The sequence below is a fragment of the Sardina pilchardus genome, chromosome 16, assembly GCF_963854185.1.
Source record: "Sardina pilchardus chromosome 16, fSarPil1.1, whole genome shotgun sequence".
Taxonomy (NCBI): Eukaryota; Metazoa; Chordata; class Actinopteri; order Clupeiformes; family Clupeidae; genus Sardina; species Sardina pilchardus.
In genome coordinates this window covers 31326441-31344918 of record NC_085009.1, presented here as the reverse complement: position 1 = coordinate 31344918, position 18478 = coordinate 31326441, and the positions used below count along the sequence as shown (strand labels likewise).

At 41.8% G+C, this 18478-nt stretch overlaps 1 protein-coding gene across 3 annotated transcripts in view; it reads right to left on the bottom strand.

The window, feature by feature from the left end:
• The window catches only part of LOC134059858 (adhesion G protein-coupled receptor E2-like), a 44857-nt gene that overhangs the window by 15823 nt on the left and 10556 nt on the right, over positions 1-18478 (bottom strand). The gene's annotated exons all lie outside the window — the stretch shown is intronic.

The following is an 18478-nucleotide window of genomic DNA, read 5'->3' as shown; positions in this document are numbered from 1 at the left end:
ACAAAAACATCATAGATAACCAACTTTCAAAAACGAAAATACAAAGCAAAATAATGAATGAGTGTATTCCACTGACAGGCACTGCTCACATACTCATACTCATATGCAGTCTTAATATAAAAATGTACACACACACACACACACACACAGTAAATATAACCACAAGCGGCAATGGTGGGTCCGAGCACCTGCCGTCTGCACCTGTGACGCTTCCAAATCCAACACAGCGCTGACATGTGATGCGTTTGTCAAATGTACATATCTGATGTGTGCTAGTTGGTTTTGCATGTTGCATGTTGTTCTACATTGGAAGAATTTGCTCACTTCTTGTTGGGTATGATGTTTTACCATAGACCTCTGAAGTTCGCCTACAAAAAAGCCACAATCTTTGCCCAAATAAGGAGATCCGGTATCTTGAGATTTTTTCTATGGGAAAATAACATGGGGTTTTTCAATTATCGCACCTGTTAAACTCTCGCGGGGATGATGACATTTGAAATGCAGACGTTTTTCACTACACAGTTTTGTCCACTGCCTTCTAGTGGATACTGTGATCTTCGGCAGGTGAAGACGGCACACTTTGATCTTTGCTACCCCAAAGCTAACTTACAATGCAACTTGCCATAGGCAGTTAGCTTCAATTAACTCCCGGATCTCCTTATATGGGCAAAGATGGCAGCTTTGGATCCTTTTTGTAGGCGAACTTCAGAGGTCTATGATGGCTGTCACTAGGTGGCATTAGACCACACACATGTAGGGTACAAAGATACGCTTTCAACTTATTTGTTCGTTCATGACACATTATGTGATATGCAGTGTAGGTTTTTTGAAAGCAAATTGTTCCTCTTTGGTCAGCTCGTGACACTAGGCCAGGTTAGTAATGGGGGCATGTGGATGATACAAGGACACAACAATAATATTGGTCACATGCATATGATTACTAAAGTAAAGAATGCAGTGAAATTGTCGGAAGTGAACTAGAAATGTGCATCTCCCTGGAGGAGCTGCAAGAGTGGGCTTGCTCACCAGGGGGCAGTGATGTAAACGCCTGAACAGTCCCCCGTTCATTTCAATGGTGAAACACAAGCCCCTTTCACATTTAGAAACGATACATTAGCGTTTAAGAAATAGCGGGTTCAGGGGGTTTCGCAATGTGAAAGGTAGACGTGTTTTGGTCCCGGGGTTGTTTGAAGCCGGTTTCAGAGGCGAGTTAAGGGAGGCGTTGCCTTGCAGCACGTCACACGCAATTTGGGAGTGAACAATGACGTTAAGCATGCCTTGGACCCATGCTGGACCTCGGAGATAAACTGATAAACACAACTGTCATGCTAGTGCTATGTGGTTTAGTTTCCAAATGATGGCGGGCCACTTGTTGTGTTATTTGAATGCCAAATGAGGTCCTTTAGTCTGTTGAAGTCATATTTTTGTGTGTTGAATGAGTCCTGAACAACTGCTGCTCTGACAGTTAGCTCGTTGGCTAGTTAGCTAGCATTAGTCAAACATTCTAAAAAGACGTGCTGGCAGCAGACGGTTTTGGTAACCTAGCAACAATAAACACTTGACCGAAGTGCTGAGAAAAGGAGGTTCAGGGAACTCTCCGCATAAAAACCAAGGGGGCAGCGAACGTTCTGAGAGTGTAGACAGTATAGAGCTCGTAAGTGACGCCATTCAAGTTCCGGTACATTTCCTGTACATGGGACCTCAAAAAGAAATTCTGATGCATGTAAGTCAATAGCGGAATTAAATTATTTTTTTGGTCCCGTTTGAATTGGGTCATACATAACACATATGCTGTTCCTGAAATTTTTATAGAATTTTTAGTACCGATAACGTAACAATCTAGTGGGGAGAAGCTTGATACTGATAAGATATTTGCTGGAGCACTTAACGAACTACAGCAACGTCACCTCTCAACGTCGAGGTGCGGGAACAGAGCATCCAGGCGATTAGCTGTTGACGATTGTTAGCTGCTAATCGAGTTAGCAGCTAAGTCAACTATAAGTTAATTTCATGTGCACATATCTCCCACCTGATAAGTTTTATCCAGCTACTCCTGCTATTTGGTTTTTCGGGAACCACTGAGGAGCAAAACAAACTGGCATACTGAGTTTAGCACAAACTAACGTTAGCGATCTAGTGTTGAAAGTTGGAGGGACAATGACAGTGACGTGACTTGTGCGACAAATGTAGTCTGTTATCCGAACGTTATTTTAACATCATTTATCTGGACAATCTTTGAACAAATTGACAATGTTTCTGCATGAACATTTCATATTTAGTTCCTAAATCAGCATATGTGTAATGCAGGTCATACAAGGACTGGGAACAGAAGATATCTATCCCCTCTCATGTTAAAAGATTGAAGCTTAAGGTCCCATGGGGAAAACGGAAGGGGAAAAATCGGGGCGTGACTTACGAGCTCTATGGCGGCCGCCATGCTAACAAGTAGACCGTGGCTAGCTGGCCATTCCATTGAATCCTATGGGGCGTAAGTGTAGCCCAGATAACAATGGGTTAAGCCCTAGCTAGCCTTAGCCAATGAAAGCAGCCTGCACTACGGTAGCTTGGTAGCTAGGGCAACCAAAGTTCAAAACAAATTGAATGAATAAACGACACGAACGATACGAACACAAAACAATATGCACGAAAGTTAAAGATAAGACGGTAACTATTTAAATGAATAAATTAGCCAGTAATTGAATTAGTTATGCTTCATTATATAAATTGTAACCTTGTATTTATAGAACTAAGAAGAAAAACGAAGAAGAACGATAGAAGATAAAAACAGAGATAAGATAGAAAAGACACCAACAACGGTAATAACAGTTAACATAGTCCTGATTCATTTAAACATTATTAGTAGATGTCACATATTTATTAGATTTGCACTGTGTCCTTCCAAATATAAAGATACCCGAAGCAAATAACAAGACAAGATTTGAACTACGCTGAACTGAACTGAAGGAGTTCCGAACTGGTGAGTTCGTGGAAACTATGCTAAGCTAGCTGCAGTATTATTAGCTGCAGTTATCTCCGTCCGTGGCTGCGTGAAATGTTAAACTGCCATTTATAGCACAGCTTGTAACCTGATTGCTTAGCGACATGCTGCAGTCACATTAATGAATCTATAAGCTAACGTAACTGTTTACATTTAAAACATAAATGACACTTGTAACATTTATCCTATTAGAAACTAGTTAAGTATGATACTAATACTGAAGACAAAATACTACGGTTTACTTTACCACTGTTTTATTTATTCACATGATTATTTATTTATTGAAATACATGATTGTTTCTGGCCATGTGAATTCACAGGTCAGGTTTTTTACTGAGATTCGAAGTCGATGGCGAGCCTCCCAGAATTGAACTTGAACTCTCATTGAACTTCCCCCCTTCTCTGCCTCCCTTCCTGGTGGTAGGACTATTGACTTTGACTGACTCTGACTGACTTTGACTTTTCCCCCCACCATTGACAACCAGACACAATACTGGACATAATTGTAATAATTGAAAACATATTGGATTGATTGAAATGATATGAACATTGAACATTCTGAATATTTTTATAACTTTAATGTGTATTTTGTAACGCCTACAATATTGTAATAGATAATAATCAAATTGTAGATAAATATAGGGGTGCACCCAGATAGGTTTGAATTGATATTTGTGAACATTGATATTTGTGAATATTTATTGCACTGCACTTTTCTATTTATTTACTTATTTGTTTTTATCTTTCTTTTATGGTTATTGTTGACACTTTATATTGATTGATATTGTCTTATACAATATAATCTCCATTCATTAAATACTTAATTTATCTTACTCTTATCTCAAGTCTATTACTTGCATCAACACTACCTCCAGTAGACGACCCTACGCTTCTGAATATTGGTCCAGTTAATGTTATTATCAGCACTTTATATATTTATTCGAGCCGTGTGCTACAGTAATTTATGGCGAGCCAGCCAGGAGGTAGATGATTGATGTAAAGTATAGTTTATAGTCTTAAAATATTTCTATATTGTACTATTTATTACCATAAACCTTGCCATTAATATAGCTTACAATAATATTAATATTTTAAAATACGATTTCAATACTGAGTGTCTTAACACTGATCAAATAAACATGGATGTTGTTCAGAACCATGCCGTTAAAATTCCAAATGCCGTTTTAGTTAGAGGCATTACTGGAAATGAAAAAGATGAGGAAGCTCTAGATTTCCTTAAACAGTATGGATCCATTAACAGAATAATACCGATTGAGGATCATTCTTCAGAGTTATATCCCAGCTTAATTGTAGAATACAATTCAGGCGCTGCTGTAAAAGCTTTAGAACCAAAACTGCCCTGTGTTCATGGTGGGGGTGACAGTAGTTACCAAGTACAAGCTCTTAGCAGTGTTTACTCACAAACTGTAGTACATAACACAACTAAAGCCTGCCTTGCTGAACTCAAAGATATTGCCAAACGTAGTGGGAAGAATTTTGCTGAAGTTCTTAAAGACATGATGTCTGAAATTAGTCAGTCAATTGTTGATTTACCCCCTGCATCATCTAATAACACAGAGCCAAACCCCAGACCCTACACAGAGACATCAGTGCCAAACCCCAGACCCTACACAGAGACATCAGTGCCCTCCACTCCACACGCTAGCACACTAAATAATGCCCCTGTTTTAACTGGCAATGATTTAAACCCCCCTGAGGTGCAGCGAGTAGTAGTTGAACACATTGTTAAAAGAGGAGACATGGGTCTGCAGATGCAGTCGTGCCCTAAACTACGTGCCTTTTCTGGAAAAGCCCCCAGACCCCCTAATGAACCCGATTATGATACCTGGCGTTCCAGTGTTGAACTTATGATGAGTGACCCTGCCATATCAGACCTACAACGTTCACGGAGAATACTTGAAAGCCTCTTGCCTCCTGCCACCGACATTGTCAAACACCTGAGCCCCAACAGTTTACCCGCCGTTTATCTTCAACTGTTAGATTCTGCTTATGGGACTGTTCAAGATGGCGATGAGCTATATGCCAAGTTCTTGGGTACCTTTCAGGATACTGGTGAGAAACCGTCAGCCTACCTGCAACGACTGCAAGTGGCGTTGAACCAGGCTGTCAAAAGAGGTGGCATCGGAAGTGAGGAAGCAGATAGGAATCTTCTCATGCAGTTTTGTAGAGGCTGTTGGGATAATTCCATTCTGTCTGAGCTCCAGCTCAAACAAAGAAAATCCTGTCCCCCGTCATTCGCAGAGTTGCTACTACTGTTGCGAACAGAGGAAGATCGTCACGCAACCAAAGACATGCGTATGAGACAACACCTAGGCACCACAAGACAGAAAGTGTCCTCACAAGTACATTCTGCTTATGGCAGCAGTGAAGAACAAGAGTCATTTTCCACCTTGAGTACACTCACCCATGAACTCACTAAACAAGTAGCAGCGATTCAAAGTCAGTTGGCAGCAATGACCACAAAGCCCCAGCCCACTTCAACCACCAATGCGAGAAGAGGCGCCAGCAGTAGGCCATGGCAGAAAAAGAAATCCGAACAGGCAGTGAGGGAGTCCATACAGCATGTTACACCGAGTCCATCCTCCAAACCCAGACCTTGGTATTGCTTCCAGTGTGGAGAAGATGGCCACATTAAGCCAAACTGTGATGAAAGACCGAACCCAGCTCTTGTAGCAGAGAAAAGAAGACAGTTAAAGGAAAAACAACAGATATGGGAGATGGAAAACCCCGACCTTGCAGGCGAGCAGTTAAACTAGAGACAGCCTCCATTACGGGACGAATGGGGACTGTAACTTATCAATCATGTCCTGCGAAAAACAAGCACAAACATCGAGCTCACCTTAAACAATCGAGCACCAAACAATCCATCTGTAAACTTCCAAGAGGATTAATAGGATCTAAATGCACAGCTCTAGTCAACATAGCAGGTGAAGATTGCAGCTGTTTACTAGATACTGGGTCACAAGCAGAGATGGGGGACTCGAGTCTAGTGACTTGACTCGAGTCAGACTTAAGTCGCCAGATTGAGGACTTGTGATTAGCTTGATCAACAGTGAGAAAAGACTTGACTTGACTTGGACTTGCTACTCATGACTTGAGACTTGACTTAGACTTGCATGCAATGACTCGACAAGTCATTGTTGTCTTGGTTAATTGGTGAATAATAATAATAAAAACTATTTTCGATTGGATATTTCCTGTTGCATGTGGGCGAACCTGGCAACCTCTCTACTAGGTGCTACCGTGCTAGGTGACGCGCCCGCCATCTACAGTAGAGCGGTCGGGGTTAAGACGATGGAAGCTGTTACCAGTTTCCAAAATCATAACATTTGGATTTAAAGACGATTCAACTCAACAAAAGAAACGAAAAGAAACGCAAAGTGTGCAGCGCAAAAATATCCGACACATCCAGCACCACGTCAAATTGTATCCGCCATTTCCGACTGCACAAAGAAAAGTAAGAAATGTCTCTAGCTAATTTCACATTATTTTTTTAATCTAACGTTAGCTAGCAGCTAACATCCCATCTCCATCAGTCAAACGTGACAAGAGCTTGCTTTTTGCATCACATTACGTTTTATCATGTTGACTTAGTTTCACATTGATCCCGCCTATCAAATAACAGACAATTAGACTGAAATACGGTATCTGAAAATCACTGCGCAAACCTCCTCCAAGCGAACAGATCACCTCCTCTGGCCTCTATCCATAACTTTTTGAGTTATCTTGCGAACAAACAAACAAACATATACAGACAACCCAACAAACCCCGATAAAACCATAACCTCATTGGTGGAGATAAAAACTTCGAAACGGTCTTTGTCCCGACGCACATAATTGTCAACATTCTCGATAATGTCGAGGGGAAGCTGAGACAAATCATGCATGACTGCAAGTAGGCTACTTCTTTGCGTTTGGATGAGAGTAGGCTACAGATGTGATGGATGTTAGGCCTACATCACATCTGTACTCACACCATGGGCGTTAGAAAATGTCTATACATTCTTAAAAATGGAGTGGGAGCATACAGTATGCCCTCTGATGCTGATGATAAAAATTGTGGCCCTCTTAGTCATGAAAGTTGCCCATTCCTGGTCTACCACATCAATGTAGCTGTTAGTTTGTTAGCGCTAGCTGCTTTAATTTTTGTTAAATCATAAAGTATAACAGCCAAACAACATGCACAAACCCTATTACTGTAAATGTATAAGTATATGAGAGATGTATGACATAAATGAGAAATGGGCCACTTTCAAGAGTAAATTGTAGTAGCCTAACATAGAAGTGTCTCCATTTCATTTCCATATGGTATTTATTAATGGAATATTATGCAATGAAAACATGAGATAAACACACATACACACACTCTGTCTGGTAATTTGGTACACCAGGCCCTGTAGTCGTTTCTAGTAATTCTGATCCTGCTGGTCCTAGTGAGCATTTTTAATTATTCTTTAGCCTTATATCCCCTTCTTCTATGTGTTAGCCCTTTTGTGCAAAGGAAGCTGCCGTCTCTTCAAGTTTTAAGACGGTTTTGTCTTCCAGCTTATTATATGACTTGACTTGTGACTTGCTTGACCTAAGCTATGACTTGACTTGACTTGACTCGACCTAAGCTATGACTTGACTTGACTTGACTCGACCCTCACAAAAACGACTTGGGACTTGCTTGAGACTTGAAGGTTAAGACTTGAGACTTGCTTGAGACTTGCATATGTGTGACTTACTCCCATCTCTGGTCACAAGTAACGACCATTCCAGAGTCATTCTATGACAAGTACCTCTCAGATCAGCCTATAAAATCCCTTCACGACCTTTTAGAAGTTGAGGGTGCAGCTGGACAGGCAGTTCCTTATCTAGGCTACATAGAGATACTAGTCACCTTCCACAAAGACTTCCTTGGAGTAGATCTTCAGATACCCACCCTTGCTCTTGTTGTTCCAGATGTACACCCCAATGGCCAATCATTAGTTTTGATAGGCACCAACACGCTCGATGTGCTTTATGAAAATTACTCAGAAGTAAAGACCCCAACCCACCAGCCTGGTCCCTATGGATACAGAGCCGTATTAAATACATTAGAACTGAGATACAAACAGAACACCAACAGTACAGTAGGATTAGTTACCACGCTTGGAAGAACGCCAGCAGTCATCTCTGCAGGTCAAATAGTCGTCCTTGAAGGGTCAGCCAGTGCTGGAAGCACAGGAAGATGGGCCATTATGGAGCACCCAACTCAGTCATCCTTGCCAGGTGGTCTGTGTGTGAAAAGTTGCCTGATTGCTGTCCCTACTCATTCACCATACAAAGTCCCTGTTGTCATCTCGAACGTATCTGAACATGACGTCACAATACCATCTTCATGTGTCATTGCGGAATTGGGAGCTTTCCACTGCATCGTGTCGCAACACAGTGTGGACAGTGCTAAAGATGCGAGTGAAACGCAAAGATCGAAGATTAAACTCAACTTTGATGACTCCCCTATCCCAGCTGACTGGAAAGAGCGAATCACACAGAAACTAACAAGTATGTCTGAGGTCTTTGCTCATCATGATCTGGATTTTGGAAAGACTGAACATGTGAAACATCAAATCAAGCTGTCAGATGAAACACCATTCAGACACAGAGCTCGTCCCATACACCCCCAAGACTTAGAAGCTGTTCGTAAGCACATACAAGAACTTTTACAAGCTGGAGTGATTCGTGAGTCTGAGTCCCCCTATTCCTCGCCCATTGTCATAGTGAGGAAAAAGAATGGAGATGTCCGTCTCTGTATTGATTACAGGAAGTTAAACCTCCAGACAGTAAAGGACGCATATGCACTCCCAAATCTGGAAGAGACGTTTTCAACATTAAATGGATCAAGATGGTTTTCAGTGCTGGATTTGAAATCAGGCTATTACCAAATTGAAGTTCAGGAATCAGATAAACCTAAAACCGCCTTTGTCTGCCCCTTGGGATTTTGGGAGTTCAACCGCATGCCCCAAGGTGTCATCAATGCCCCGAGCACATTCCAGCGGTTGATGGAAAAATGTATGGGCGATATGAACTTGAAAGAAGTCATTGTATTCCTGGATGACATCATTGTGTTTTCAAGGACATTAGAGGAACACGAGACAAGACTGATGAGAGTGTTAAAGGGTCACTGCACCCTAAAATAGGTTTTTTGAGCTGTTGATCGATTGAAAATACTCATAAGTGGTGAACTGTACTATTACCAGGGTTAATATTGACAAAAATCGTGTTTCTCGACAAAAGTAACATTTCGTCTGATTTTGTATTGGAGATATTGTGTGTGCATTGTAGCACTTTGAGGTCATTGATTTGGTGTAAAGTGCAATACAAATAAAATGTATTATTATTATTATTATTATTATTATTATATTGCTCTCTCGCGCATACTACCGTTTGAAAACATGCCATGGCATGTTGGTCCAAAATACTATTGGAATGCTGACGTTGTCCTGCACTTCTAGTCCGACACTACGTCACCGGGTCGTTACAAATTAGGACTGAAACGCCCCAACACCTGCAGCTGCCCTGATTAGCCTACCTGTGATAAACCATGTCTGCAGCACTCATTCCCAGATTGACACGAAATCACCATGGTTGATTGGTTGCAGCAGTGCTGCACTCTCTCTCCAAATTTCAGAACGTCTCGCCCATTTTCAAAGCCGTTTTCAGAAATGTGAAGTGGGTGGGGTTATGGGGTGAAGTGACTCTTTAAGTCGCCTGAAAGAGTATGGTCTTAAACTGTCTGCTGAAAAATGTAAATTCTTTCAAACATCGGTCAGATATCTTGGTCACATAGTGTCACGTGATGGAGTTGAGACAGACCCCGAGAAAGTTAGAGCCTTAAAAACCTGGCCAGTTCCCAGAAACCTGAAAGAATTAAGATCATTTCTTGGCTTTTCTGGATATTATCGCAGATTCATAAAAGACTACTCTACAATAGTCCGGCCACTTAATGAATTAACTCGAGGATATCCACCTGTCCATAAAAATACAAGAACCAAAAGGAAATCTGATCCAGCAGTTGGGCATCCACCTCATACACCGGCAGTTGGGCATCCACCTTTAAAAGCGGCAGTTGGGCATCCACCTTTAACAGCGGCAGTTGGGCATCCACCTATAACAGCAGCAGTTGGGCATCCACCTCATACACCGGCAGTTGGGCATCCACCTTTAAAAGCGGCAGTTAGGTATCCACCTTCAACAGCGGCAGTTGGGCATCCACCTCATACACCGGCAGTTGGGCATCCACCTTTAACAGCAGCAGTTGGGCATCCACCTCATAAACCGGCAGTTGGGCATCCACCGAAACCTTGTTATTTCCACCCGAAGGAAGTTTTTGGCTGTCGCTGGACACCTGATTGTCAAGAAGCATTTGACACTATAATCTGCAAACTGTCATCAGCTCCAGTCCTGGGTTTTGCAGACCCGAAGTCACCTTACATCCTCCACACAGATGCCAGTACCACTGGCTTGGGAGCCGCTCTGTACCAGGAGCAAGAAGGCAAATTAAGAGCTATAGCATTTGCGAGCAGAGGACTATCCCGAAGTGAATCCAGATATCCAGCCCACAAATTAGAGTTTCTCGCCCTCAAATGGTCAGTAACTGAGAAGTTTAAAGATTATCTCTATGGAAATCAATTTACAGTTTTTACCGATAGTAATCCCCTAACATATATACTGACCACTGCACGACTAGATGCCACTAGCTATAGATGGCTTGCAGCCCTGTCTAATTATGACTTCAAACTACAGTATAGGGCAGGCAAGTTGAATATAGATGCCGATGGTCTATCAAGACGACCGCATGGAGAACTCCTCAACGATGTCCAATCCAGGAAAGAGCAGGAACGCATTCACCACTTCACTCAACGCCTTTTTGCTGACACAGAGACCACAAGCACCGCTAGCCAGGATGTGGACGTAGTCAAGGCCATCTGTGAAAGCCGTCTGGTCAGAGTCTCCAGCGACCAGGGTTCAAGTGGTTGTGGTATCACCCTCGTCGAGTCTCTTGCCATCTCCGCAGATGCGCTACCAGAGTGTTATGCTTCGGAGAACTGCCATGGACTACCATCCATCCCGTCCCTGTCACAGTCTGAGTTGAGAGAAAAACAGAGAACTGATTCCGCTATTCGCGAGGTGATCACTCAGATGGAGCTTGGAGAGAAACCACCTCCCACTGTACGGAAGGAGCTTCCCGATCTCCCACTTCTGTTAAGAGAATGGAATAGATTGGAATTACACAATGGAGTTCTGTACCGTAGAAGACAAGACGCAGATCAGACCACACATCAACTTGTCCTCCCTGAAGAATTCAGAGAAACTGTTTTGCATAGTTTGCATAATGATATGGGACACATGGGAATCGACAGAACACTTGATCTTGTTAGAAGCAGATTCTATTGGCCAAGAATGTCCACTGACATAGAAAACAAAATAAAGACCTGTGAGCGATGTGTTCGAAGAAAGAGTCTTCCTGAAAGATCAGCCCCGCTAGTAAGCATTAGAACATCAAGGCCATTAGAGCTTGTTTGCATGGATTTCCTTTCTCTGGAGCCAGATCAAAGTAACACCAAAGACATCCTTGTGATATCAGACCATTTTACAAAATTTGCAGTTGCCATCCCTACTCCCAATAAGACAGCCAAAACCGTTGCAAAGTGTCTATGGGACAATTTCCTTGTATGCTATGGGATCCCTGAGAAATTACACAGTGACCAAGGACCTGAATTTGAATCTCGGCTGATCAAGGAGCTGTGTCAAGTCTCAGGAATTCAGAAGATCAGAACTACCCCATACCACCCAAGGGGTAATCCTGTAGAACGATTCAACAGAACATTACTTGGAATGTTAGGAACTCTCAAAAATAAACAAAAGTCTCAATGGAAAGGATATGTAAAGCCACTCGTTCACGCATACAATTGTACACGGAATGATGTGACAGGATTCACTCCATACGAATTGATGTTGAGCCGCAAACCCCGCCTTCCAGTTGATCTAGCCTTCGGCTTGCCTTTCAAAGGACAAGAGCACAAATCGCACTCACAATATGTGCAGAACCTCAGATCCAGATTGGAGGAGAGCTACAAGGCTGCGCAGAACTCTCAAAAAGTTGCTGACCGAAACAAGGCCCAGTTTGACAAGAAAGTTACCACGTCTGACCTGGAGATCGGAGACAGAGTTCTAGTGAGGAATGTTCGGCTACGTGGCAAACACAAACTGGCAGATAAGTGGGAAAAGGACATCCACATTGTCATCAAGCGTGCTGGGGATCTCCCAGTCTACACTGTAAGATCAGAGTCCAGAGATGGCCCCACACGGACACTCCATCGAGACCTCTTGCTTCCCTGTGGTTTTCTTCCTGTGACTGAGAAGGTAGATGAAGAGCCCCCTCAACCTAAGATCACACGGCGAGTCAAGACACGTCAGACTGTTCCTGACTATGAGACAGAAGCCACTGACTCTAGTGATTCTGAAGACGAGTTTTTAACCCCTCCTTTCAGCTCTATCCAATTTACGTCCCGCACCAATCCAACATCTGGGACAGATGGTATTCCAACCCCCGGCACATCTGTAGATCACAGACTCAATACCGAACAGGTACCCCATCGGCCCGAGGTTTATCTAGAGCCTGCTTCAGCTCAACACCAAGACCAAGATCCTGACACAACTTTAAGCCCCAACCCAGATCTGCCCCCTCTAGTCCCCGAGGTTTATCAAGAGTCTACTTCAGCTCAACATCAGAAGCAAGATCCTGACACAGCTGTAAGTTCCAGTTCAGATCCACCCCCTCCAGTCCCCGAGGGTTGTCTAGAGTCAACTTCAGACCCACTGCTTGAAGAGGAATCATACTCATCCGACACTGAAACCGTACTTGTTGGAGCAGAGAGAACCCCTGATGAGATACTCCCTGGCGACCTTCCTCAAGCCAACCTGTTGCAGAATGGTCCTTCAGAGAACCCTCCAAGACGGTCACAGAGGCACAGAGTGGAACCCAAGAGACTGCAGTATTCCCAGATGGGCAACCCCTTGATTTCAATAGCCCAAGCCCTTTTCCATGGACTAACAGAAGTATACACAGAAGCATTGACTGAGAACAGTGGGCCCTACTCACACCTCTTTCCCTCTGCCCTTACAGCCCCTGTAGTCAATATTCAGCCTGGTCGTTCATGCAACGGGACGTGCATGAGTTCAAAGGGGGAGGGTGTAGCCCAGATAACAATGGGTTAAGCCCTAGCTAGCCTTAGCCAATGAAAGCAGCCTGCACTACGGTAGCTTGGTAGCTAGGGCAACCAAAGTTCAAAACAAATTGAATGAATAAACGACACGAACGATACGAACACAAAACGATATGCACGAAAGTTAAAGATAAGAAGGTAACTATTTAAATGAATAAATTAGCCAGTAATTGAATTAGTTATGCTTCATTATATAAATTGTAACCTTGTATTTATAGAACTAAGAAGAAAAACGAAGAAGAACGATAGAAGATAAAAACAGAGATAAGATAGAAAAGACACCAACAACGGTAATAACAGTTAACATAGTCCTGATTCATTTAAACATTATTAGTAGATGTCACATATTTATTAGATTTGTACTGTGTCCTTCCAAATATAAAGATACCCGAAGCAAATAACAAGACAAGATTTGAACTACGCTGAACTGAACTGAAGGAGTTCCGAACTGGTGAGTTCGTGGAAACTATGCTAAGCTAGCTGCAGTATTATTAGCTGCAGTTATCTCCGTCCGTGGCTGCGTGAAATGTTAAACTGCCATTTATAGCACAGCTTGTAACCTGATTGCTTAGCGACATGCTGCAGTCACATTAATGAATCTATAAGCTAACGTAACTGTTTACATTTAAAACATAAATGACACTTGTAACATTTATCCTATTAGAAACTAGTTAAGTATGATACTAATACTGAAGACAAAATACTACGGTTTACTTTACCACTGTTTTATTTATTCACATGATTATTTATTTATTGAAATACATGATTGTTTCTGGCCATGTGAATTCACAGGTCAGGTTTTTTACTGAGATTCAAAGTCGATGGCGAGCCTCCCAGAATTGAACTTGAACTCTCATTGAACTTCCCCCCTTCTCTGCCTCCCTTCCTGGTGGTAGGACTATTGACTTTGACTGACTCTGACTGACTTTGACTTTTCCCCCCACCATTGACAACCAGACACAATACTGTACATAATTGTAATAATTGAAAACATATTGGATTGATTGAAATGATATGAACATTGAACATTCTGAATATTTTTATAACTTTAATGTGTATTTTGTAACGCCTACAATATTGTAATAGATAATAATCAAATTGTAGATAAATATAGGGGTGCACCCAGATAGGTTTGAATTGATATTTGTGAACATTGATATTTGTGAATATTTATTGCACTGCACTTTTCTATTTATTTACTTATTTGTTTTTATCTTTCTTTTATGGTTATTGTTGACACTTTATATTGATTGATATTGTCTTATACAATATCATCTCCATTCATTAAATACTTAATTTATCTTACTCTTATCTCAAGTCTATTACTTGCATCAACACTACCTCCAGTAGACGACCCTACGCTTCTGAATATTGGTCCAGTTAATGTTATTATCAGCACTTTATATATTTATTCGAGCCGTGTGCTACATAAGCGCCACTTTGACATCAAATAACGTTACAGCTGAAGCGTTTTAAGCCTTTATATGAACATTTTCTATTGTCGGAGTGCATACTACATTGTGAAATTGGCGTCATAATCTCATAACTGTTTTATCGGCAGAGTAATAAACTTTTTCCGAAATCAATGCTAACGTGAGAATGCGCATGCGTCCATAGAGTAGTAAAGCGTCGCCATAGGTCAGACTCGGTCAGACTACGTGCCTACGTCACATGTACGACACCTGAGCCTGCGCAGGAGACCTATGACGGAATAAGAAGACCTAAAAAAAAACGTTGAAATTTGCTTCCTCGGTCTCTGCTGCCGTCTACGTGATAGCTCTGTCCATATCTTTTACTGTCTATGATAAAAACCAAGGGGGCAGCGAACGTTCTGAGAGTGTAGACAGTATGGCGGCCGCCATGCTAAGAAGAAGACCGTGGCTAGCTGGCCATTCCATTGAATCCTATAGGGCGTAAGCGCCACTTTGACATCAAATTACGTTAGAGCTGAAGCGTTTTAAGCCTTTATATGAACATTTTCTATTGTCGGGGTACATACTACATTGTGAAATTGACATAATAATCTCGTAACGGTCTTATCGGCTGAGTAATTAACGTTTTTCCGAAGTCAATGCTAAAGTGTTAACCCTTTCATGCCCAACGTCCACATGCGTGGACAGTAACTTTAACTCTGTTTTCTACTTATTTATCATGTTGATATACACCAATCCACTTCAGGGCAGTTTTAGTAGGTCCTTGGCAATATATTAACAATATGTATCATCTTATATTTGGAATATTGACTGCTTGATGACATCATCAATTCAACATGAGTGACAGTAATGGCCATATGCTGAATGCTCCAGGCATATCTGTAAAAAGCTAGTACTCAAGAAGGCAAAATCATGTAAAAAAAATATTATGGTGTACAGGAGAGTGTGTTGAACAACTCTATGTTTTCAGAAATTAAATCGGGTGTAAAATAGAGTTTGTAGACCCTAAAAAGCAACTGTCCACGTATGTGGACGTTGCGCAACAGAGGAGTTAAATGGCCAAAAATTAGATTTTGTAACTAGGACTTTTTTTTTTTTTTTTTTTTTCAAATATGATTTTAATTGCTTTAAATTACAAAGAAACAAACATTTGGTAAACATATTTATAAATAATGACCTAATTACATGTGCTAATGCCAAGGTGGTATGGTAATATGGGGGTAGTAGAGGGTTGGGTGGGTAGTAGAGGGGTGGGTATGAGAGTACTAGAGGTGTGGGTGGATTAGTAGTAGAGGGGTGGTTGGGTAGTGGTGGTAGTAGAGGTGGGTAATATGGGGGTAGTAGAGGGGTGGGTGAGGGTCGGTGAGCAATAATGGGGGTAGTAGAGGGGTTGGGCGGGTAGTATGGAGGTAGTAGAGAGGTGGGTGGGTAGTATGGGGGTAGTAGAGGGCTGGGTGGGTAGTATGGAGGAAGTAGAGGGCCATAGTTTCCACATTTTCTGTCATTACATTTTATCCTTTTTTACCCCTTTGTTGCGCACTGTCCACATACGTGGACAATAACATAACTTCTATATAAAAGCATATTTTTAAAAAATTCCAACTGATTTTCAATATTGCGGAGAATGTGGGGTGTATGACATTAGCTTTAAACACACTGACATATTTGTGTTGAGTTAATGTCTTATTTGTGTTGCAGGCCACACACACACAGACCTCCATCTCCAGGTCAGTTCCCTAAACAGTGGTGATGTGAGTCCTGTGTGTGAGTGCCACATTAAGTCACTAATGTTGCATTTACGTTTTGTGTCTCTTTGTGTTTGCAGACCACAGACACACAGACTTCCATCTCCAGTGCCCAGCTGTGTGTCCATGAAGAGTGATCAGTCCATAAATGAACCTCTTCAATTCAGCAGTGGACCAGTTCTACCAGGATTAAAGTGAGTTTAGACATGAAGTATGTGGGACGAAGTGTGTGTGTGTGTGTGTGTGTGTGTGTGTGTGTGTGTGTGTGTGTGTGTGTGTGTGTGTGTGTGTGTGAGAGAGAGTTGACGCCACAGCAATGAGAGGGAAGCCGTGGCATGTGTAGCATACAATGAATGTTTATTTTACAAAATGAAAGTACCAAACGGGTCAGACAGGAGCGGGTCAGTCGTCAGAATAGATCATATCAAATAGAGCTATTTGTGGTCTGACGACTGACCCGCTGAGTACGATTTATTTATGAGAAGTATGTTGTTCATGTTGCAATAATTATTTGGAGTAATTCAACTATGGATCACAAAATGTGTGCTTAGATTGGATATGTGCAGCAAACAAGTGACTCTCTTACTCTTACATTGACTTCCATTATATCAAAAGAGCACCACATGTGGTGCAAAGTGGTACTGCAGGTCCAGTACCAAATTCAGTGGATTTATAGGCAGTATTTTCTAAAGCTTATCTCAATAAGCAACTTTACTCTGGTCCTGTGCACTTCAGCATTGCTGTTAGTGTTCTGCACAGAGATGGAGAGATGATAATTTGACTGTGTTATTCCATGTCTTTGCAGTGAATTGAGTGCTGATCAGACAGGCAGACAGAGGGAAGGTGAGTTTTTTATTTTGGCTTTTCCCTGAGGATTACCGTTGAAAAAGAACAGTGCATCAGATAGTATTAAAGGCGCATGCGTCCAGCGAGAGTAAAGCGTCGCCATAGGTCAGACTCGGTCAGACTACGTGCCTACGTCACACGCACGACACCTGAGCCTGCGCAGGAGACAAGAAGACCTAAAAAAAAACGTTGAGATTTGCTTCCTCGGTCTCTGCTGCCGTCTACGTGATAGCTCTGTCCATATCTTTTACTGTCTATGATAAAAACCAAGGGGGCAGCGAACGTTCTGAGAGTGTAGACAGTATGGCGGCCGCCATGCTAAGAAGAAGACCGTGGCTAGCTGGCCATTCCATTGAATCCTATGGGGCGTAAGCGCCACTTTGACATCAAATTACGTTAGAGCTGAAGCGTTTTAAGCCTTTATATGAACATTTTCTATTGTCGGGGTACATACTACATTGTGAAATTGACATAATAATCTCGTAACGGTCTTATCGGCTGAGTAATTAACGTTTTTCCGAAGTCAATGCTAAAGTGTTAACCCTTTCATGCCCAACGTCCACATGCGTGGACAGTAACTTTAACTCTGTTTTCTACTTATTTATCATGTTGATATACACCAATCCACTTCAGGGCAGTTTTAGTAGGTCCTTGGCAATATATTAACAATATGTATCATCTTATATTTGGAATATTGACTGCTTGATGACATCATCAATTCAACATGAGTGACAGTAATGGCCATATGCTGAATGCTCCAGGCATATCTGTAAAAAGCTAGTACTCAAGAAGGCAAAATCATGTAAAAAATATTATGGTGTACAGGAGAGTGTGTTGAACAACTCTATGTTTTCAGAAATTAAATCGGGTGTAAAATAGAGTTTGTAGACCCTAAAAAGCAACTGTCCACGTATGTGGACGTTGCGCAACAGAGGAGTTAAATGGCCAAAAATTAGATTTTGTAACTAGGACTTTTTTTTTTTTTTTTTTTTTTCAAATATGATTTTAATTGCTTTAAATTACAAAGAAACAAACATTTGGTAAACATATTTATAAATAATGACCTAATTACATGTGGTAATGCCAAGGTGGTATGGTAATATGGGGGTAGTAGAGGGTTGGGTGGGTAGTAGAGGGGTGGGTATGAGAGTACTAGAGGTGTGGGTGGATTAGTAGTAGAGGGGT